This window comes from Danio rerio, chromosome 8 (genome assembly GCF_049306965.1).
Source record: "Danio rerio strain Tuebingen ecotype United States chromosome 8, GRCz12tu, whole genome shotgun sequence".
In the NCBI taxonomy this organism is placed as follows: Eukaryota; Metazoa; Chordata; class Actinopteri; order Cypriniformes; family Danionidae; genus Danio; species Danio rerio.
The window spans coordinates 18,975,462-18,999,579 of NC_133183.1; the positions used below are offsets into that span (position 1 = coordinate 18,975,462).

Genomic DNA, 24,118 nt, shown 5'->3' on the forward strand with positions numbered 1-24,118 from the left:
TATAATTGGTCATGGCATTTTTCAGATATGAGGATGACTGATGCTGATCAGCTGATGCTTTTCCTACTGTATAGTTAATTACTGGCTTCATACAGTATATACAAGCTTTTATACAAACAAAGCTGTGTGGAATATTACATAAGAAAAGTTGTTTAATGTTTTTATTTGCCATGTTGACAGATGATGGACAGATTTTTCAACAATGACATTGTTTTCCTGCCTTATGCATTACGGCAGCTGGTTCCTGTTTGCCCTATTGTTATTTAAACAGCTTTAAATTCAAGTTCACGGTCACTTTGGTTTTTCATAACATGCTTGCGTACAGTGGAGAACCAAGATTTTTCAAAACAATGTTTTTGCTTTTCCCCACCACTGGCATTTTGCAAAAAAAAAAATTAAATAAATTTTAGGACTTGGTAGGACTTGGTCTCTGAGACCAATTTTTTTACTTTTAAGCTAAAAACACCAAACTCAGGTCAAATCTTCAGGATGTTGTGACTAAATTAGATTTGTGAGAAGAGATATAGCATATGCTGACCATTAAATATTCTAACAACATTAAATCATTTTAGTAAATTGCTATACATGCTAGCAAGACGTCAATTCAAGCTAGCAATGTGCTGGAACATGTTAGCCATATGTTTAAACCTTCCTGCCACTTGTTGAACCATGCTAATGTATGTCTAGAAAACACCCATGACTAACGTAAGAGCGTAAAACGTTGTGAATTCAACGATGGTGGTCCGATGGTAAAAACATCATCATATCTATGTTGATCCAATTTGATCCAACATTGAATCACTGTTGAAATGCCGACTGGGATGCCATCAAAATGATGCTATGTGTTAAAACATGTTGTAAACATAGTAGTAGAATATTACCACCATAATTTATGTTAGCAACATGTTAAAATGTGTTAGCATGCTAGAAGCCCTCTAGATACATGCCAATGCTTGTTAAACAGATTAAAGCATGTGCAAGAATGTTAGTGTTTTGACTTTTGGAGTTCGCTTTGCACTTTCGCACATTAGCTGCACAAACTGGCTGGTCTGATGATCCCCTAAAGACCCTCTACTGTAAAGCTTTAAACCCCGAACTCCAAACTGAGATGGCTTGTAGGGATGTCCCTGGATCGACTCATTGAACTCTCCATCAGGCTGGATAATCTGCTTCGCACATGAAGACCACCCCACACGATCTCCCCCGTCCTGTTCAAGACTTAACCCCAGCATCTACATGCCTCATTGAACCCATGCAACTGGGTCGGACCCAATTATCGAGTGAAGAGTGTAACAGACGCTTAAAGAATAACTTGTGCCTGTATTGTGGTTTAACCTCTATCTCTTCACGTAACAGTAAAACTTTGACCGTACACATCTCTCTGCATTTTGGAACTGCAACAATCCACACTATCGCAATGGTTGGTTCAGGAGCTGCAGGCAATTTCATGGACTATACGTTTGCCAGTAACAATGCTGTTCCACTAACCTCTTGTGTTTCCCCCCTAGCAATTACGGCGATAGACGGACACCTTCTAGGGGATGGAAACATAACTTATCGCTCTCTCCAACTCTCCGTTAAAACAGGCTCTCTCCACAAAGAATAGTTGGAGTTTATTATCACAAAGTCTCCGCAACACGCCATTATCCTAGGATGGCCCTGGTTACAGACCCATGATCCCCACATTTCTTGGAAAGAGAGTGAGACTACTAAATGGAGTGAATCATGTCTGAATAACTGCATGCGTTCTATTGTTCCCATCCAGCTCAATGCCATAGTCACCAGTACTGGAACCCCTGAGAACTCCCAGATTCCCGAAGTGTATAATGATCTTGCAGAAGCATTCAACAAGCAAAACGCTACCAAGCTTCCCCCTCACCGTGTGTATAATTGCGCCATTGAATTATTGCCTGATACAACGCCCCCTCGTGGGAGAATCTTTCCTCTCTCTCAAACAGAAACCGAAACCATGAACGCCTACATTAAGGAGGAATTGGGAAAAGGATTTATACGCCCGTCAACGTCATCTGCATCTGCAGGCTTCTTTTTTGTGGTCAAATACTGCTATCCCCTGCCTTTGGTCCCAGCAGCATTGGAACAATTACGCTCTGCTCTGCATTTTACTAAACTTGATCTTCGCAGTGCATACAACCTCATCAGGATAAAACAAGGTGACGAATGGAAGACCGGCTTTTCCACTGCCAACGGCCACTATGAATATTTGGTTATGCCCTTCGGCCTAGCAAACAGTCCTTCCGTCTTCTAGGCTTTCATAAATGAGGTATTCCGAGACATGCTGAACCAGTGGGTAATCGTTCACATTAATAATATCCTCATTTATTCTAACACCCTAGAAGAACACATCAACCATGTCAGAACAGTCCTGAAAAGACTTATAGAGAACCAACTGTACGCAAAGTTATCCAAGTGTGAGTTCCATCAAACTTGAATCTCATTCATAGGATACATAATCAGCGCAGAGGGAGAGGCTATGGATGAGAAGAAAGTGGACACTGTTATCAATTGGCCAAAACCCAAGACATTGAAAGAGTTACAACGATTTCTGGTATTCACCAACTTTTACAGAAGGTTGAAGTAATGAAGCTAATCGGGCATTCAACCACCTTAAATCCCGCTTCTCAACTGCACCAATTCTCTGTCATCCAGATCCTAATGTACCATTTGTCCTTGAAATTGACGCATCTAATACTGGCATTGGAGCCGTTTTGTCCCAAAGACAAGAAAGCTCGAACAAACTCCACCCCTGCACTTTCTTCTCCCGCAAACTTAACCCTGCTGAAAGAAGTTATGATGTGGGTAAACGCGAACTTCTCGCCATGAAGGCAGCTATGAAGGAGTGGAGACATTGGTTGGAAGGAGCCAAACACCCTTTTACGGTAATCACCAACCACAAAAATCTTGAATATATCCGTTCGGCCAAAAGACTAAATCCCAGGCAGGTAAGATGGGCACTGTTCTTCACGCGCTTTGATTTCTCAGTCACGTACATTCCTGGTTCCAAGAATGTCAAAGCCGATGCACTCTCCTGTCTTTCTGAAGAAGTGATCGTAAAAGAGGAAGAACAGTCTATTCTCGACGATTCAATCATCTTGGCCCTATTCACTTGGGATATAGATACAGAAATCTCACAAGCTTTACTCCAACACCCTACACCTCCAGCCTGTCCAGCAGACAAAATCTTCGTTCCCCTGTCACTAAGAGAAAGACTAATATTAGAGATCCACTTAAACCCCCGTTCTGGACACCCAGGCATTACAGGTACACTCGACCTCATTCAAAACCGTTATTGGTGGTCTACGTTAAGAGGAGATGATATTAAGTTAATCAAGAAATGCTCTCTATGTAACATGCACAAACATTCTCGCCATCGCCCTGCAGGACTCTTACAACCCCTGGATATTCCACGTCGTCCTTGGTCCCATATAGCCATTGATTTCGTCACAGATCTCCCCCTCTCTTAAGGCCATACCACCATACTCACAGTCATCGACAGGTTTTCCAAAGCATGCAGACTCATTCCCATTCCCAAATTACCCACAGCCCTGGAAACGGCGGAACTTCTATGCACCAACGTCTTCCGTTATTATGGTTTGCCCGAAGACATCGTGTCTGACAGAGGTCCCCAATTTACATCCAGATTATGCTCTGCATTCTTCAAAAACCTCAACATCAACATCAGTCTTACATCCGGATATCACCCCCAATCCAACGGTCAAACTGAACGCCTCAATTAAGAAATAAGACGCTTCCTCCATACCTACTGTCACCAGAACCAGGAAGATTGGAGTCGTTTCCTGATATGGGCAGAATATGCGCAGAACTCCCTAAGAATGGCATCCACAAGATTAACCCCATTCCAATGTGTGCTAGGTTTCCATCCCCCTCTGATCCCATGGTCTGGAGAACCTTCTGAACTCCCAGCCATTGATCACTGGTTTGCGTTGCGAAAACATATGGAATGCGGCCCACACTCACCTGTCACACGCCATAAGACGGTTTAAAGATTAGGCTGATCGTCATCGGCACCTCAATCCGGCATACTCCCCAGGACATTGGGTGTGGTTGTCAACCCGCCCTAGACTCCCCTGCAAGAAACTCAGTCCCAGGTCCTCAGGTACATACATCGACGGAGAGGAGGCTTATCAGATCCACGAAATCCTGAAATCCAGACGCTGGGGAGGGGGGTACAGCTTCAATACCTGATCGACTGGGAGGGGTACGGCCCGGAGGAACAATCATGGATCAACCGTACGGATATTCTCGACCCATCTCTGTTAAGAGAGTTTCACCTTCAGCATCCGGTAATGTCGGCCCCTCGTCCCCGTGGAAGACCCTGGCGTCATGGGCCCTCTCACGTCAGGAGTTGTCCGCAGGAGAGGGGGCTCTGTCACCGACTCGGTCCCAGTCCTTCATCCATTCAGTCATCCATTCAGACACTGATTGCTACACACCTGTCACACATTACACTGATCACCTTTACACACATATAAGCAGCTCACACACACACTCCAGTGCGAACTCTTGTTCTGCCCTTGCTGACATTAATGAGCGTTACTCATCCTTGCCTGATCTCCCCATTGCTAACCTGGACTGTTCCTCGACCTTGCCTTGCCTGCCGCCTGTCTTGAACCCATCCTTGTATAACAACATTGATCCTAGCCGCCTGCCTCTGACCCATGCCTGCTACATCGTCCTGTGTATGCCAGCCGCCAGCCTATCGACCTTATACAACTGTGATTGATGTGAGTTCGCACACTAGTGCATACTGTGTGCTCTTTATTAAACTGTGTTTAATAAATATACTGCAAATGGATCTCTCTGTGTCAGACCCCTCGTTACAGTTAGCAGCATGTAAAAAAACAATATTCTCATACACTCTCGCATTCACACACGCTCATACACCACAGCCAATTTAGTTTATTTAATTCACCTTTAGCGCATGTATTTGGACTGTGGGGAAAAGCTGGAGCACCCAGAGGAAACCCAGACGAACACGGGGAGAACATGCAAACTCCACACAGAAATGCCAACTGGCCCAGCCGGACTTGAACCAGCGACTTTTTTTGCTGTGAGATGACAGTGCTAACCACTGAGCCACCATGTCGCCAATACTGCTGTACATCATAGTGTTCTAAAACATGTTAATCTGGTTGAAGCATGTTAAAAACATAGGTAATTGCAGCATGCTAATTGATAAAGCATGTTATTACCATGCAAGTTAATTCTATCTCTGATAGCACATGTACATCACAGAGATTTATATTTGTTGTTTTTTTTTTGTTTTCATCTGAAAGATGTATCTGCAATGATTCTGTGAGACATCAAACATGCTGTATTACATGGACTGTATACAGGGCTGATGATGAAAGGTTCTTCACACACTGCAAAACCCCTACCTGTTAAAGTGAAGTGTTCTCCTGGCTGCAGTATTGATTAGTGTTCATCATAGTGTAGAGGCTGGAACAGGCAGAGGGAGAAAAGTTTAGCTCAGTGCTGCTGAGTCAGTGGTGAATTGCACATGGATCTTTGTGTGTGAGAGAGGTGTCAGCATGAGAAGGAGGTGCCAATGAGGAACTAGTGTGAACTACACATCATCATACAACGTTCAGCACTTAAACTTGAAGATTAGTGCAGTGGAAACGGTCAAGAGAGTTTGTTGTTTTCATCAATATTCATTTCTGATCTTGAAGTCATACAAAATTTTTGATTTTGATTATCAAATGTGTCAAATACAAAAATACATATTTGAGAAAGATTTTAGGCCAGGAGACAAAGACATGCACTATAGGGGAATTGGTTAGTGTATGTTTGTGTGTGTGTGTGTGTGTGTGTGTGTGTGTGTGTGTGTGTGTGTGTGTGTGTGTGTGTGTGGATGGTTTCCAGTGATGGGTTGCAGCTGAAAGGGCATTCGCTGCTGTGGCAACCCCAGATTAATAAAGGGACTAAACTGAATAGAAAATAAATGAATGAATGATTACAAAAACAAAAATGCATACATATCAATGAGGAAAAGATCTTTGTTATAAAATATTTCCAAACTGCAACTCTAAAATTCGCTTTTTTTGCCTCCTACACTGATGACATCATGTCTTTACTGGAGCATTAACTAAAGCGTCTGCTGAGTCACATCATGTGAAAAGCACCAGGCATAACCCTCATGGCCAGCAGCACACATTAAAAAGATGTAAATAATCCAAAATTTATTGTCTGATTATTTATTTGTCTTATAGAGATGATAATGATAACATTTAAATGTTCATTTACTGTTACATGTAGTCATTTAGCAGATGTGACTTACAAATACGGATACTCATAATAAAGAAATGACACTTATACAAAGTACTGATATCTATTTAGAGGAAATAAGAGCTAATGCAGCACTTATTAGCAGCATTGGGGAAAGTTACTTTAGAAAGAAATGCATTACAATATTGAGTTACTCCCCAAAAAAGTAACTAGTTGTGTTACTCAGTTACTTTTTATGGAAAGTAATGAATTACGTTACTTTTGCGTTTTTTATTACCTGACTGAGGCTTGATATCTTTCAGAACTTTCAGGGTTTTTTCCTTCTTTTTTTAACTAGAGGAGCTCTGCAATGAACTGCTCACTGTATAACCTTCATCTACATTTAACTTTAAAAAGCACATCAAAAAAATATTTAAGGATAATGCTATCTAAGACCTTTCGGACACTAGAGCCTTATATACAGATATAGTTTAAAGCAATGTGTTTACTACGTTTGTGCTCTTTGTCTTAAGTAAAATCATTGTTTTTAAGACTATCTCATTTTCCTTTTCTTCGATGCGTTTAAAATAATGAACATATTCTCTCATTGACTGCGTGATTCATTGTAACAACTTTAATTTTACTTCAGCAATAATTTTTTTTAAAAGCTAATTAATTTAACTAAAAAGTTACAAAAAAGTAACTTAAATATTATTATTTATTTGTATTTTTCTGGCCATACTTTTAACTGTTAATGCCCTGAATGCTATATGGGGCCACCACCATCACAAATTACTGATATAAAACTGATACTGATAAGTTTTGCACAAATCTATTTTCAACAGGTCTAGCCTGTCGTTTTGGTCATTTTTTCAATAATATCTGGATGCAGCCTTTATGATGCAAGCTGAGACTGCATCTCTCAATTTCAGACACAATGCACTCAATGGAGCTAGTGACGTCACTGTGATGGGTGGGGTTAGGTGAGCCCATTAAAAAGCATTGGATACAGCTCAGATTGCACTGCACTAGGTGTGCATCCAGACCCCTCTCCATTTTTTAGCGATATGCTAATAGTCTCATCTGAATAAATTATCTATGCTAAGCTAAGCTAACATTAATGTATCAGACAAGAAGATCAACTGAATTGATTTAAAAAGTCGAAAAACTCAACAGTTTTACTCTAGGAGAGTTGTAAAATGAGCCTATTTTCAAAAGAAGAAAAAGTGGAGTGTTCCTTTAAAAGACAATTGAGATCTCAAGTCATGCGTCATATTTATGTTTTAGCAGAATATGTGCATATGCATGATGAAAACTTTGTGCTCTTGGAATTTTGAACGCTTCTGCTAAACATATTACTTTACTTTGGAGGATTGAACTCGAGTATTAGTTTAAAAGAGCCCTGAAGATTTTTTTTTCTGATGAACAGTGTACTGTTTGAGTGCTGCACACAAACAAGAGCTTTGTAAATCACTGTCACAAATCATAAGAATAGTCATGGATCATCCAGATAATGGCACACTGTACTTTTGAACTGCATCAGTTTTGTAAGTTCAGTCAAAATAACAAGCATTTAGATTATTATCTCACTTACTTTGTCAAAGTGACTTTGTTCACCCTAAAATGTAAATGTTCTCATCATTTACTCCCCTCAAGGGGTTTCAAATCTTTATTAGTTTCCTTTTTCTGTTAAACACAAAAAAAGATTGTTTGAAAAATGTTAGAAACCTGCAATCATTGACTTCCATAGTAGAAAAAACAAATACTATGGCAGTCAATGGTTACAGATTTCTAACATTTTTCAAACAATCTTCTTTTTTGTTTAACCGTGTTTTTCAAAAAAAAAAAAAAAGGATGACATAATTTTTTGTTTTGGGTGAGCTATCTCTATCCCTAGCTATCCCCTGAACTTATGAATAACTTTCATACATACGGTTCCTCCCGGTGTTCTGGTTTCTCCAGTGAATTGAATAAAACTAAATAGGACGTAGTGTATTAGTGTGTGTGTGCGCATGTATACGAGAGTGTATGGGTGTTTCCCAGTACCGGGTTGCAGCTGGAAGGCATCTGCTGTGTAAAACATACACTAGATAAGTTGGCGGTTCATCCCACTGTGGCAACCCCTGATGAATAAAGGGACTAAGCTGAAGGAAAATTAATGAATGAGCATATGCAATGGGTATGCAAATCTATTAGCATAAATGCATTTACTTAACATTACCTGTAAAGTATAATCTGTGTATTTTGTGCTACGATAAACCTGTGATAAACACTGAGCTGCTGTGATCTGGTTTCATTGTTTTTTCCCACCAAAGGCCTGTAACCCAGATAACCGTGTTGTAATTGCAGGCAAAGGGAGTTCCCAAACTCTGGATCCTGTTTTCCTCTTTTCCATTTCACAGCATTGTTTGCAGAAGCAGGCGGTCATGCTGGATGATCAGGAGGTCTCACCGTGGCCTGGCCTTCTTTTCCCAGCACTCGGAACATTGCCTGGCTGAAGTGACCTCACCTATTGTTCCACCTCACTTTCAAACACACTGAACACCCGCCTGAGACAAAGGTGACGTCCTCGTTTGCCTTGCTGCTAAAGGATAAGAGCTGCATGGATTTTGGTGTGCAAAATCTAACGCTGTTAGAAACAAAACTCACAAAACAAATATATATGTATATCTTTTTTTTTGTATTGATGTTGTTTCCTGCACAGACTGAGTGTTTTGCTTTTTATGACCTCAGTGTATCGTATGAAGCCATGTGTATTTATTTTGTTTTGCTTTTATATTTGTGTTTGACTCTCAAAGTGCTGGTGCTATTGACTTGCATTTTATGAATCACTAAGGACCAAAGTTTTAGCTAAAATCTTTTTTAAAGGTCTCATGAAATCAAAATAAAGTTTTTTAGATGTTAGTATCAGTATTGGTAGTTTTAAGGATATCTATAAGCTAGTGTGCTCCATAACAATTTCATAATTTGCATTCAAGATACTGATATAAACATGTAAAACTTGTAGTTAGTCACTTCTGCCTATATGGGGCAACCTTTTTTTTTTTTTCATGTAACATCATCCTTTGGTTTCTCATCAAATCTTGACCCATCAGATGCTCTCCAATATCTGACATGCCCCGCCCCTTCAAGATCTTGTCAATTGCTTTTCATTTGATGCGTTTGAGCTCAACCAATCTCACTGGCAGTGCTGTGATAAAAACAAAACACTATTGGCTGTTTTATAAAGGGGAGGAGCTACACAATAGCCCCTTTCACACATACAGACCTTTCCGGAAAATTGCCGGCAATTTTCCGGAAAGGTTGTATGTGTGAACAGGTCCTTTTTGAAAATACCGGTAAATTCGTTCTGGCTATTTTCCGGAAAGAGAAGTTGTAACATTACCGGCAATTTGCCGGAATGCTGCGCTGTGTGAATGCAGATGGAAGATTGCCATAATAAGCGCGTGCACGTCTAGAACGTGCTGACGTGAAACGTCTGCTTAAGCCAATCACAACAGTCAGACGCATTTACGTCCGCGCGGTTTGTGAGAATAAAAGCCTTTGAATATTTTTCCAGACACATTTAGCTGCTAGAAGATAGTCAGGTCACGTTTATATGTTCTTCTTAATGCCAACTGTGTAAATAATCATCGATGAGATGCTTATGATAAGCCGTTGTTTGTTTACGTTCGTGTGCCTGTGAAACAGCCTGTGAGCGCCAGCACACGCACATATTATGAACATCTCGACATGCGAAAGTGATCCTGAGAAAGTTGTTCACAATATTGATCATCCAGAGTTTGTAATTTAGTCAAATGTTTAAAAATACAAGCGCAGCCGTTTAAAGCTCATTTGTGGTGAATGATGTCAGAATTTACCGGTATTTTGGAATGGATGTGTGAATGCTCTTTTCCGGAAAATTTCCGTAACGTCCTCGCCTGTGTGAACAGCGCTTTTTTGAATATACCGGTAAAGTTGTTCCCGAAATTTTCCGGATATTTACCGGTATCACTGTGTGAAAGGGGCTCATGTCCCACCCTCTCTTTCAGTTGAGATTAAGTCAAACATTGATTGCATAAAATGAAATTGCATGTTTTAAAATATTAAAAATATAAAAATTTAAAAATGAGTAATTTGAATTAAAATCAGCCACATGAACACATAATGTTCAGTTTACTTCATAAATGAATAATAAATATAAACAAAATATAAACAGTTTTTCTCCAAAATTACTTAAATAAATAAATAAAACTGCAAAAGCATAAATAACTTATTGAACATGAATTAGAAAAAAAAACATACAGGATTCAACAATTCATATTTTATTTACAACAAAATTACATTCTTAGCACTTAAAAAATAATTGATGTTTTTTTTTATTCAGTATGCAATATACCAATATAAAAAGCTCAAGGGTGCAGTAGGTGATCTGGCAGAATGCTAAAGTTAGCGTAATAGCTTATGTCCCACCCCTGCCATCCAAAGCCATGCTGCCTCAGGTCATGAATGCGTTAATGTGCACCAAATAGATGATGATCTGATGACGATAGACAACCTTATATAACACTAGATCATGTCATCCATCAGTTAGAAAGCTCTATGAAGACACACACTTTGCAGTGTAGTTGTTGACAGTCCAGCGGGTGCCACTGTCACTGTTCAAAAATGTATGAATGTGCTAATATAAATCAAACTTCACCTCAGCAAAGCTGGTTAGGCAGAAGAGCACTATTTACTTATGTTTTGGGTCACACTTTATTTTGATGGTGCGTTTGTTGAGTTTAAGTTACATTGCATCTACGTGACAACTAATTCTCATTAGATTATAAGTAGACTGTTAGGTTGGGGTTAGGGCTAGTGTCAGTTGACATGTACTTGCAAAGTTTCTTATAGTCAGTTAAATGTCTGTTGTAGGAGCAGTATCAACAGATATTAAGCAGACAGCCTACTAATACTCAAATGGACCATCAAAATAAAGTGTTATTATGTTTTGTTATTCAACTAAAAACCAGATCAGAAAAAAAGGAGTGCTAAAAACAGGAATATCCTGTCATTTTTTTATTACACTGACATCAAGACTACGGGTGACTTTTCATTTTCAATTCTGATCATTGATCTTCATACATCGCTTGTTTTTATCTTATTTTATACTTGAATATCTATGAATGTTTAGGTCTATTTAACTGACTATATTAAAGATGCTGTACAAGATACACCATGAACTTGAAAATAGTTTCTTTTACAGGATGTTTTCAGTAGCTAAAAACACCTTCGTGCCCTATTATAAAAACAAAAAAACAATCTAATTCAGCATTTTTGGCAGAAGCCCTTTAAAAACAATCTTTCTTATAGGATACAAAGCCATGTTGGTCTTTCAGAAGGAAGTTCAGGTTGATGGTTGCTGAGTTTACCTGATGTCACTTCACATGCACATGCAAATTTGACTGTGTGACAGGCTACTCAGAAATATAAATTAAAATATGTTGACAGACACTTTGAATTACCTGTAGTAATTGAGTTATTTGTCAGCCAGATGATTTTTAATTGGATGAAAATTTTTTTGTCCCATGTCTTCATAGGACTTCATTGTACTCAGAATATAAAAATACATATAAATACATTTAGATCATTTACTTTAATCATTACTAGTGTCAATGTCAATGTAAATTTTATTTATATAGCACTATTTAACCCAACCAGAGGTTGACTAATGTGCTGCACAGAAAAAAAATCAAAACAGAGAAAAACAAAATGCCAAATTAAAGAGGTAAGTTTTCATCCTAGATTAAAAAATGGACAAAGGAAATTTGAAGAGACTTTCAACCAACACAACAAACATCTTTCTGAAAACAATCACCTACTGCACCTTTTATTTAGTACAATTGACAAAATAAATAACCAATAAATTGTAAGATGCATTTAAAATTTTGCAAAAATAAATTATTCACCCAAAACTGCTAGATGCATAAGACGTACACATGCATAAGACGTGTTTCAGTCTTATGCAGTTCAGCCTTTTTATTTAATTATATATTTATCTTTTTTTGTTTTACTTTTTAAAAGTAAAAGTTGAGTGCTTTTTAAAATGGATTACTTTTTTAATGAAAAAGAATATTATTTAGTGTACATGTGGACATTTAAGATGCTGCAATGTCTTCAGATGTTCTGCTTTTAGTAGCAGAGTTATAAAATACACTCATGGAATTTAACAGCACTTACATCCTTGCTGAACAGCAATCAGCAAACATCAAAATGAAATGTATTTTTAAGAATTTTAGCTGAAACAGAGGTGGACAAAACAAAAACAGTGTACCGGATGCTTCTGTCAAATAGGAAATGAATGGAATCGCAATTATTTAAACAATTAAAAGCACTCATGCTAGTTTCTGTCCACATAGCTGCTACTTATAAATCAGCTGCATTGTTTAAGGTTACAGTAAACTCATCTGATGGATTGCAAACTGCACTTAATCAAGTTAAACCACATTCCTTCAGTACAGAGCAGTCATTGTAATTCACGGCCCTGTTTGTGAGAACATGCCTACGATGCCTGTGCTAGTGGCTAAGTGTAACAGTCGTTTTTCATTTCCCATTTTGAGTATCGGCTTAGCTGCTGATCAAAGAGAAGAGAAGCTTTGTGCTTTCTGCTGCAATCTTGAGTCACTTAATTGGAAATCTTCAACTTTCATCTCAGCTAGACATGTTTTCCTATCGTTTCAACACAAGCCAGTAAATATATGCAAAACAACAAGCCTGCGTGAACAGATGACATCAGTGCATTAACGGCTTCCCCGATTTGCGCTGGGAAAGTGATGATGACTAACCCGTGTGCGTACACTTTCAGTTCAGTCGCAGGTTTCTGCATGGTGCTTTCTCAGGACATTCCCACATACGTGAGGCCACAGTAGGAGCGCAGATGGCTGATCTTTACAAATGTGTTTCAAACTTTAGCAGCAAATGTATCCTTCATGTGAACAAATAATGAAAATCTGAATGACTCGTTTATCTTAGACTTATATCAGTCTATCTAATGAATTTGTCTGTCTGTCTGTCTGTTCATCTCTCTGTCTAATGTATTTGTCTGTCAATCTTTTAGTTTGTCTGTCTAAAATATTTGACAAAATATATTCAGTTCTCCTGTCTGTCTGTCTGTCAGTCTGTCTATCTAACTATTATCGAATGTATTGGTCTGTTTGTCTGTCTGTCAATCTGTTTGTCTGTTTATTTATCTAAAGCATGTATCTGTCTATCTGTCTTATATAAATATCTATTTATCTGTCTCTCAGTCAGTTCATCATGGTAACAATGTATGACATTTATTTTTTGTTAAGAAAAATATATGATGTACTCTAATTTACATTCTCCACGAGAAAAAAAAAACTATTTGTCTATCTGTCTGTCTCTCTTTTGATAACCAGACACTATATTTTTGCAAGACCTGTGTAAGCCTGAATGCTGAAACAAAAACAGTTGAGTTTATTGTTGTTCCACTGAAGAAATGAATGCATGTTTGGAGCGATCTGTTCCTTTAAAGCATAATTAACCCTGCCTTAATTGTGATATCTGGGGATCCATTTCCAACTCTCTCAGCGTTAAGGTTTTTCAGACAATACAACATGTGCAAATAGGCATTCCTCCACCTACATGGGCACAAGTACATAGATTCACAGTTCATCCAGATATGAATTTCCAAGCTTTAGCCCCCAGTGGAGTGATTCATAAAGGCTGGGCTGAGAGCAGCGGCACAGATTCTGCAAACCGCAGGCCAGCGTTGTAAACTTGGGTTTTAACAGGGATCTGATCTCTATGGAGACAACAGGGAGATTCACCAGCCCACATACTCTCTGATGTTCTACTGAATCAGATGAAAAACCCGGTAACCCTTTCACTCTTCCTCAACTTCTTCATCAAGTCTCAACTATTCTTGCTATTCTTGCTTTTGCTTAAATTCACTGGATCTGGGACAAGCTTTTATGGAAGTGTCACTAGTTTTAGGACATATATGTCCTGTGGCTGCCGTCGCATCATCCAAGTGGATGCTGCAGACTGGTGGTGGTGTGAAAAGACCCCTCTCATGAATGTGAAGCGCTTTGGGTGTATGGCCATACACGATAATTGCGCTATATAAACACAAATTACATTACATTACTTACTTGCTCTCAAGTGTTTACTGACTGGCTCTGATGGTTGCAACATGGCAAATGATACATGTTCTGAAACAAGGAGGAACAGCTACTGTTGTGTCAATTATGTAAATATTTTTATATATAAGCCACTGATTCTCTCAGACATTTGAAACTTAAAAATATCAATATATTCTACATTTCCATAAATGACCAGTTTAAACTACTCTAACTTCAAATCCCAATTATGAAAAAAAAAAAAATACTGGCTTAAGGTGTTCTTTTGGGCAACATAAACTCTCATTTGGGCAACCCATAAACTCTCATATTCACACATGCACTTATTTACTAAGGCCAATTTTGTTTACTTAATTGACTTATACTGCATGTCTTTGGACTTTGGGGTAAACCCACACCAAAACGAGGAGCACATTCAAACTCCAAACAAAAATGCCAACTGGCCCAGCCATGACTCGAATCAGCGACCTTCTTGTTGTGAGGGCTAACGACTGATCCACCGTACCACCAAAAAACCTCTGTCCTCATTCAAACAAATGCAACCCTGTAATTTATTGGCATAATCTGATTTATTATTTTAAAGCCAAATTCTATTCATGCTATACCCTTAGACCTTATTTTATAAGTAAACCCAAAAGGACTGAAAAATATTAGAAAGCTCAGAGAAGCCATGGTGAATTGAGGATCTGGGTGGGCTGCAAATTGTTGTCAAGACTGAATAGCTCTACATCACTGGATAATATGATTAACTCCAGGAGGCCAATAAAGAACAGGTAATGCCTAATGGAAAATGGAAAAACGCAACGTAGTCTTTTGCAATTTAATAAACGCATTTGCCTAATTGGATTCTGGGAAAATGCACAAATCTGCTTTTTGTGTTGCAGACCTTGTTTATGCATTGATGACAGGAAGTGGGAGTTTCTATTATTCTGTAATTGCCTCACACACAGTCATGCACACAGACACATTCTCTGTTGAGCCTAAAGCGACTAAAGGAAGCTGGAAGCATCTGCAGAGGAAATGTGTGGCATCCTTCCTCAGTAAAACGGAGGAACGGAAATCTGGAGGAAGTTCCCCATGTGCTGAGGTTGAAATACGTTACAAGAAACCACGTCAATGCCTGTATTGACTTTCATCAGCTGCATTAGGAAAACCTACAGTATCTATCTACATTTTAAAAAATGGTTTCAAAAGTAGGTAGAAGAAGAGTTTTTGGTCCAATAAAAAATCTTTCCATATCTATCTATCTATCTATCTATCTATCTATCTATCTATCTATCTATCTATCTATCTATCTATCTGTCTGTCTGTCTGTCTGTCTGTCTGTCTGTCTGTCTGTCTGTCTGTCTGTCTGTCTGTCTGTCTGTCTGTCTGTCTGTCTGTCTGTTCTTTCGTTTTATCTACCTATCGTTCTATCGTTTTATTGTTCTGTCTATCTATAGTTCTGTCTATCTTTATCCTTTTACAAAACATTTTTTTGTGCGCAATGTAGCTGTCATATTGTTATAAATATGTTTTTTGGGCTTGGCACTTGCTGTTGTTTGTAAGCGTTATCTAGGGGTAAATCGGTCACACAAAAGCTTTATCTGGGCCACAGCCGCATTTATCAACACAATGAATTGAGACAGCTTTGGGAAGATAAGGGATGAGAAACTGTCAAACAGGAAGCTAGTGACAATCTGTTGATGTTTTCTCGCTGTGAGGCAGACCCTATTTTAAGCTCGAAGCGCTGAGTGTTAGGACTACAAATCATCGTTGCGTCATCTTGTCACTAGAAAGTGCAGTAAAATTGTACCACTAAAACCTCACTTCCTTTCATCATGCTGCTAAGGTTATACCATGGGAATGGATATACTTGACTGAACTAGATCATTAGGCATGATTTCGGGGTTGTATATAGCTGGTTACTGACTGAGTCAATTTAAAAGGACCCGACAACCATAGCACTAATGTTTTTCCGGTACTTCAATGTAGACCTTCAAACATAAATTATTGTTTTGTCTATTGCAGTGTGAAAAATGTAAGAATATGAATAGAAAATCTCCTCAATGAACTCAACGCCTGAGATATGATATAAATGAGTTCTTCACACCAAGAATGATACTGTAAAGCTACTAAAACTTAAATATTACACTGTAAAACCCAACAGTCAACTTTGACTGAAATAAGTGCTTTTAACTTATAATTGACTGAAAGTTAATTCTACTCATTTGGAAAGAGTTTTAACTCATAACCGAATACCTCATTATTACAAAATAAATGGAGTAAGTTCAAAGTGCTAATACAAATTAGTTTTTTTACTCAAATGATTTATAGCAATCAGTTTCCTTAAACAGTTTGAGTTGCCTTAACTTGTTGAGTTTTACAGTACTCAGTTGGTTTGAGTTCTCTTCATTTATTGGGTTTTACTAGTTGGTTGGATTCATGGTTTTTAATGGCTTAAAAAGTTTAAATTAAAATAATATTATTAATGTATCATTCAGTGTGCAGTATACTAATGTAAGTAGTTTATTATGATGCAATTGACAAAAATAAGTGCATTTCATTTATAATTTTGCAAAAGTAACATATTCATACTGAACATTTTGCAGTGACGCCATATAGAAGAACCATTTTACAACCTTTCAATAAAGAATTAAAATAACTATTTGTTTCTTGGTGTGAAGAACATCATTAATAAAAATAACCATTTTGAAAGAAACATTCCATGGATTTCCCACACATATATATATTTTTTTTTTTGTGAGAGCATGGTTCACTCAGAATTTTGCTATGAAATTGCTCAGAAACAGCAATTAACACATGCACATGGCATGTTTCAATAGCCTTTTTACTTGATTGTTTGTTTTTTTATTTTACTTTTTAAAGTAAAAAAATAAGTTAAAAACACTACTTTTTTAATTGAAAAGAATATTTTTAGTGTACATGTTGTAAATAAGTGGACACTTAAGATGCTGCAATGTTTTCAGATGTTCTGATTTTAGTAAACAAAGTTATAAAATACACCCATGGGATTTAACAGCACCTATTAGGGGTGTGATGAGATGCTTACTCCACTAGATGAGACGAGACACGAGATTGGGTTCACGAGATGAGGTTTTTACACTATTTTTAAGAAATCTTTTATTCAATTGAAAAAAAATCACAAATTGCGAAACTATTTAGGTGCTTTTTTAAAATCAACTTGTAATGAATGTTATGTAACTTCTATTTTAATTAATTCATTACAGTAAAGGACGTGCAAACATGGCAAAATATTTCGCTAATAGCCTACGTGAATAGAAAATTGTCTTTTGGATTTAGTTTTATTTTATTTCTATTTCTATGTTTCTATTATTTTTTATGAATTCTGTGCTGTAAGGGACATATAAACATTAAAAAGTATGTGATTTTCTATACAATAGCCAGTATAAATATTTTGCGTTGATTTTATAGGGGTTGCTGTAGTTTTACCGGAAAGCCTGATGGACCAGATGTGACACTTTGGCACACATGATGCTGATAAGCGCAGCTGAGGCAGTGTGTTTCTGCATTTTCCTGCTCCTGGAGGTCATCAACAGCAGGGCGAGGGGTCTTGAGACAGCGGGGTAAAAGCTCAGGTCAGTGTGAAATATTGAGCAGGACTTCCTAGTTTCCACAAGGAACAGCACAATGGTGTGAAATGAAACCAACACCCAGATCACTGTACTTTCGATGCATTCATGCGCCATTATAGTGAGCAAAGCAGCTTATAGATTTTTATGTAAACAAAGTACATTAAAATGATTAAAGGTGATTATAAAGCCCTTTATTTGATTAAAAAATATGCTGTTCTGTTAAAGGTGCTGTATGTACGTTTTTGACTGTTCCTTGCCGGAACGCTGTCTATGTTTTTTTTAACCCGCCCACTGCCAGTTTACTCAATTATATTTCAGCACCCCGGGTTGCCTTAGAAAACTCACTCAGTCATTAAGGCTCTAAAAGCCTGTGTCCGTGACCGAAATATGACCTCCGGTGACCAGTAACTACTTCCGAAATAAGATGCAGATTCAGAGTTTCACATGGTGTGTTTATTAATTAGCAAATAATATAAATATTAGGAACATAAACATTGGGTGAGAAGGTTATATTGTAACCCGTGCACTAATGTGCACTACTGTGATGAGCAATTTAGCTGTTTGCACCAGACAGCACAACAAAAGCACAAAATAGTACGCTTACTGCACCTCGACAAAACGGTAAGGTTTATAACTTAATTAATACATATTAAACCTATTTTTACTCTCTTTAACATTTAATCTTCAACATTAATAAATATACATGCCGAATCACTGGTATGTGTTGGTTTGCCTTTCAATTTAAAACGGTTTATTTTATTTCCAAGATCTGAGGTGAACTATTTGCTGCTGCTTTGAGTAGTATGATTAACAATGATAATTCCTTACATTTATAACAGTTTTCTGTTGTTCAGATGCAAAAAAAGGAAACCGTTTCTAAAATATTTCAGGTGTTATTTAGGACAAAAACGGCTTTTAATATGGAAAATATTACTTCTATTGTGTGCTGTTGCTTTTATTAAAACACAATATTAATCAATCTTAAATCAGTCTTTAGGCTCGATAGTCAGGCATGCTGTTGATGTTGTCAATCTGGAAACCTCCGCTTGCATGTGTATGGAACCAGGAGTGCAATACCTAGTTCAACCACTGGGTGTCAAACTTACATAATAGCCTTTAATTCTCTATTAATCAAAACATTCAAAACATCTGTTTCCAAAAAAAAAAACTTTTAAGCAACCCAACTGTTTTCAACATAGGTAATAGTAGGAATTTGATCCTTGAGCAACATATCAGCTTTTAATTCAGATAGAAAACAGTTTAGTTAAAACTGACACGAAAATATGATGGTTTATCTTTGTGCCATATATGAATGATACCTCACAGATGATACATATGTAAAACAGTTGTTTTAAAGGCTTCCCTGATGAAAATATATGTTGTGTTTGGATACAAAGGTGTCCCTACACTAGGTTTAAAAAAAAAATTCAAACTGCTTGTCCAGTGCCTCCAGTGGAAAGACGCATCCAACTTTTATACATTTCTTTCTTCTGTTGAACACAGAACAATTTATTAAGATGTAATGTTTGGGAAAAGCAGCCATAGTAGTGAATGGCAGTTTATTTTTTATTGTATGCTTCAGTATATGTTCCTTTGTGTTCAAAAGAAGAAAGAAACTCAAACAGGTTTGGAGCAAGGATGAATAAATTATGACAGAATTATCATTTTTAGGCAAACTATCCTTTAATCAACATAAACAGAATGAAAACTGATTCTGGTCTTTCCAGCGGGATAAAGTTCTTTTAAATGTTCTGCTTACAAACCCAGTTGTGCTCGTATGACAGCACAAAATATAAACAAATAGTGAGAGAGGAAATGTGCACAAAAACTAGCAATTAGTGTCTAAACCCGGTGAGCGGAGCATGATGCTAAAATAAAGACCTCCTGTTTCTCACGGATAAGGGAGGGCATGGTCTATATTTAGCGCGTCTGAAGCTAAATTGTCTGATTTTCCTAGCTGATACAGATGCATGCCCTACATGAGAGTTGAATATGATGTCTGTGTGTCCTTATGAATTGTTTTATGCAGATATTTTACACAATAAATAATAGCATAATAGCATACAGTATAGCTTTTTTGGATGATTTAGTCATTTTACGTTTCTACAAACGGTTTTAGAATATATATATATATATATATATATATATATATATATATATATATATATATATATATATATATATATATATATATATATATATATATATATACAGTTGATGATTAACCCCCCAGTTTATTTTTCCCCCAATATCTGTTTAACAGAGACAAGAGTTTTTCAACACATTCCTAAACATAATTTAGAAGAAATCCTGATTTATTTTATCTTTGCCATGATGACAGTAAATAATATTTGACTTGATATTTTTCAAGACACTTCTATACAGCTTAAAGTGACATTTAAAGGCTTAACTAGGTTAATTAGGTTAACTTTGCAGGTTAGGGTAATTAGGTCAATTATTGTATAACGATGGTTCTGTAGACTATTGAAAAAATATATAGCTTAAAAGGGCTAATAATTTTGACCTTAAAAGGGGATTTAAAAAAAATTAAAAACTGCTTTTATTTTAAATAAAACTTTCTCCGGAAGAAAAAATATTATCAGACATACTGTGAAAATTTCCTTGCTCTGTTAAACATCATTTGGGAAATATATTTAAAAAAAAGGAAAAATTAAAAGGGGGGCTAATAGTTGTGTCTTTAACTGTGTATGTCGGTATATAGGCCAAATATGCAAAAGAGGTTTTTAAAAAACTACAATATAGATTATTAAACAAAAAATCTGTGCATGACTGTCATTAAGTGTTAAAATTTAGAGTAAAAATATGTACCAGACAGACTTTTCAGGCATATTTAAAACAAAAATAGGGTGGTTTCATATCAGCCTTATTTGCTAACTGTTATTATAAATCTTAATACTTTGCTATTATTCATGCACAAAATATTGTTAATAAATTTAATGCTTGGGCCCTGGTTTAAGTGCCTTTTTATTTCTTTAATTAACTAATATGCATACGTCTGAAACCTGCATAACAAGCTTTCCATTGATGATTTATTAGTATATATTTGGCTGAGAAACAACTATTTGAAAATCTGTAATCTGAGGGTTCAAAAAATCTAAATGCTGAGAAAATCACTTCTGAAGTTGTCAAAATGAAGTGCTTAACAATGCACATTACACAAAGATTGAGTTTGATGCACAGTAGGAAATTTGGGAAATGTCTTGCATACTCGCAATGTGATATTGTAATGATTTTTGGTATAAAAGAAAAATCAACCATTTTAGATATTGCCCAAAACTTGCTGTGCAACGTAAGACTGCTTTTGTGATCCAGTGTCACATTTAATATATTAAAATAAATTCTCTAATATGCTTTCTATGAATATAGTCACATGCCATGTAAACGCCAGAATGCAAGTCAATTTGAACGAATAAATCATTTTCATTTTCATCAAGCCAAAACCTCTGACACACATTTCCAGGTCTGACACTGCAGAGGAAGCGGCGCTTTAATTCTCAGCGGATTGTGATTTCAGCAATCAATGTCATGCTCAACTGAACAATAATTCAGCGTTAAATATGCATGACCTTGTACCAATACAGTCTGGGACTAACGTCATCGCAGAGCAGAAAAACATATCGAGCTAGTTCCTGTGAACAGAAGGTCAGAGTAATCACAGACAACAGTCCAGGCAGACATGAATTACAGTGATCTGAAGACAGCGCAACAGTTACATAAAAGCACACAGAAGCTGCACCCTTTCTTAACAGATGACAAATGTTCTCAAATAATTTTACTCATCAACAATCAGTGCTACAACTTAGATGGATGAAGAAAAGTGGAAAGAGGAAGCGTGTCTTCTCAAAGAACAGCACATCCCACATGGAAATAACAGTGATTGTGCTAGATGTAGTGTTGGCTACTACTGCCATCCTGTGGAATAATGCAGGCTTAATACTGCAATGACTAGTTACCGTTATAAAGCATTGCTATATCATTAAGAAAAAACAGTTTGGTAGACTTAACTATTTGATATGAAAAAACATATTTTTAGAAAATATTTGTTTTTCAGGTTACAAACATGCTGTATTAAAATAGTTTAAAATAATATTTATTTAAAGAGCTCCTTATCCCACAAATATTTACTGTTAATTAGGTTTAATCTTTGGATATTACAAATATAAAATTGTAGACATTTTTTTGCTGGAAACGTGATTCTATCGGCAGACCTATGAGTCAAAATTAACATAATATTCATGCTTCTTGATGATACATCTACGTCTTATGAAGCTTAAATAATAACAACTAGCAATAAACTAACAAAAAAGTACATACAGCCATAGACCTTTTTATAAAAATGTAAAGGTTCAAGTAAAATTCTACTGTATATGTATGTGTATGCATGTATGTGTATGTACAGTTGAAGTCAGAATATTAGCCCCCTTTTAATTTTTTTTTTCTCTTTTTAAAATATTTTCAACATGATTTTTAACAGAGCAAGGAAATTTTCACAGTATGTCTGATAATATTTTTTCTTCTGGAGAAAGTCTTATTTGTTTTATTTTAGCTAGAATAAAAGCAGCTTTTGATTTTTTAAAAAACATATTTGGGACAAAAATATTAGCCCCTTTAAGCTATTTTTTTCGATAGTCTACAGAACAAACCATCGTTATAGAATAACTTGCCTAATTACCCCAACCTACCTAGTTTTTACCTTATTAACCTAGTTAAGCCTTTAAATGTCACTTTAAGCTGTATAAAAGTGTCTTGAAAAATATCTAGTAAAATATTTTTTACTGTCATCATGGCAAAGATATAATAAATCAGGAAATTAGTTATTAAAACTATTATGTTTAGAAATGTGTTGAAAAAATCTGTTCTCAGTTAAATAGAAATTGGGAAACAAAATAAACAGGGGCGCTATTAAATCAGGGGGGCTAATAACTGACTTCAACTGTATGTATGTGTATGTATGTATGTATGTGTGTGTGTGTGTGTTTATAAGTAAAAATCTACTGTATATGTATGTATGTATGTATGTGTATACAGTTACATACTATTATTATTAGCCCTCTTTCGATTTTTTTTTCTTTTTGGTTTTCGCAAAATTTTCACAGTATGTCTGATAATATTTTTTTGTTCTGGAGAAAGTCTTATTTGTTTTATTTCGGCTAGAATAAAAGCTGTTTTGAATTTTGAATATATATATGTGTGTGTGTGTGTGTGTGTGTGTGTGTGTGTGTGTGTGTCTGTGTGTTTGTATGTATATTTATTATTATTATTTGTTTTAGTATGTCTGTAATTTAATCTTCAGATTTTCCTTTTTATTGTCACTATTGTTGTTGCTGGCATTATTATTAATATTATTATTTAACAACCTGTATTTTGGTTATTACATGCAATTCTTATGCACACTTCTATACGCTGTTAGTCTACGGCATTTTTTATTGTGTTCACATAATTCTAAATAAAAGAGAAATCAGATTTTTTTATGTTTAGCTGCCGATAAAAAAAGTCTACTGTATGCCTTGGGTGGCCTGAAAATTAGTAAATTAACAGCAAGCTGTGCTACTTAATGCATAGCTAGCATGTTTATAGTTCTGGGCAATAATTATTACACACCGTCTGCATTGGCCGCACCCATACATACGTCCTCTTTTTCCATTAATTCTCTGAACAACATTTAAAACATAAGCTTCAACATATTTCTGCTAACAGGAAGTTTAGCTGCAGAGCTGAAGTTAAGTTTAGGCCTATCAATCTAGACAATCAGGTCTTTGCATTTCTGTCAGCTTCATCAACTTCTGCAAAAAATGCTTCATTAGTATGCAAAGCATATCACACTCAACAGAAGAAGTTCAGTTAATTTATCAGCTTTAAGCAATACAAATACAATTGTTTAATGAAAAGAAAAAGAGAAAAAAATATGTTTAAAATATATTCCTTTTTCCCAACATATTGGCTGAGTGTCATAATGTGAAATACGAAAGAAATTGGTAAAATAATCAACCATTATAGTGTGAAGTAATATTTAATGCAATTTTTATTTCTCTCTTTATATCAATGTACACAATAATTACATTCAATTTTAAGGGGATGTCAAATGAAAGTCTGTTCATCGGTTACTTGCTTTCAAATGCTCTTACAGGTTTA

General features: G+C 36.3%; 1 protein-coding gene and 1 long non-coding RNA gene across 3 annotated transcripts in view; one reads left to right on the forward strand and one right to left on the reverse strand.

Moving 5' to 3' along the window:
* The window catches only part of mier3b (mesoderm induction early response 1, family member 3 b), a 71,415-nt gene that overhangs the window by 30,157 nt on the left and 17,140 nt on the right, over nucleotides 1-24,118 (forward strand). For both annotated transcript variants that reach the window (XM_073909721.1, XM_073909722.1), the window contains one exon: nucleotides 17,805-17,968. The gene's annotated coding sequence lies outside the window, so the exon portion shown is untranslated. The remainder of the gene's footprint in view (nucleotides 1-17,804; nucleotides 17,969-24,118) is intronic.
* On the reverse strand, nucleotides 6,799-8,083 carry LOC141375608 (uncharacterized). The gene is made up of 2 exons (XR_012384206.1): nucleotides 8,043-8,083; nucleotides 6,799-7,926 (listed from the first exon to the last, which is right to left on the reverse strand). It is a non-coding gene; the product is annotated as an uncharacterized lncRNA (long non-coding RNA).